Source organism: Octopus bimaculoides, chromosome 27 (assembly GCF_001194135.2).
Source record: "Octopus bimaculoides isolate UCB-OBI-ISO-001 chromosome 27, ASM119413v2, whole genome shotgun sequence".
NCBI lineage: Eukaryota > Metazoa > Mollusca > Cephalopoda > Octopoda > Octopodidae > Octopus > Octopus bimaculoides.
This window is the reverse complement of record NC_069007.1, coordinates 16,094,242-16,094,842: the sequence shown is the minus strand read 5'-3', so window position 1 is coordinate 16,094,842 and position 601 is coordinate 16,094,242.

Genomic DNA, 601 nt, shown 5'->3' with positions numbered 1-601 from the left:
GCACACACAGACGTACACACATACACACAAAGCGTGCATGTATACACACACACATAAATATAACCAAAGGAGTATATATATATATATATATATATATATATATATATAATCATGCGTATACATAAATGTATATGCCTCTGTGTGTGAGCGTGAACGTATGTACATGTATGTGCACGTGTTTGTATATAGATATATTTTGAAACAGTTTGACAAAGTATATATATAGGGGTGTGTATGTATGTATGTATGTATATATATACACATATATGTATGCGTGTATACATATGTTTATGTATGTGTCTATATATATAAATATACACACATACACATACTTAGACTTACATATATACATATATATATATGCATATCCATATGCATACACACACACAAATTTATATGTGTATGTATATATATACACATACTTATATATGTGTGTGTATCTATATATATATATATGTAGGAGCTTTATCTCTCTGTATGTAAGTATAATATATTCAAATCGTCTTCATATTTACATGTTTATCTTCTCTACATTTTCCTCCTCTGTCTGTACAGACAAGCACACACGCACATACAAGTATATATATATATATATATATAT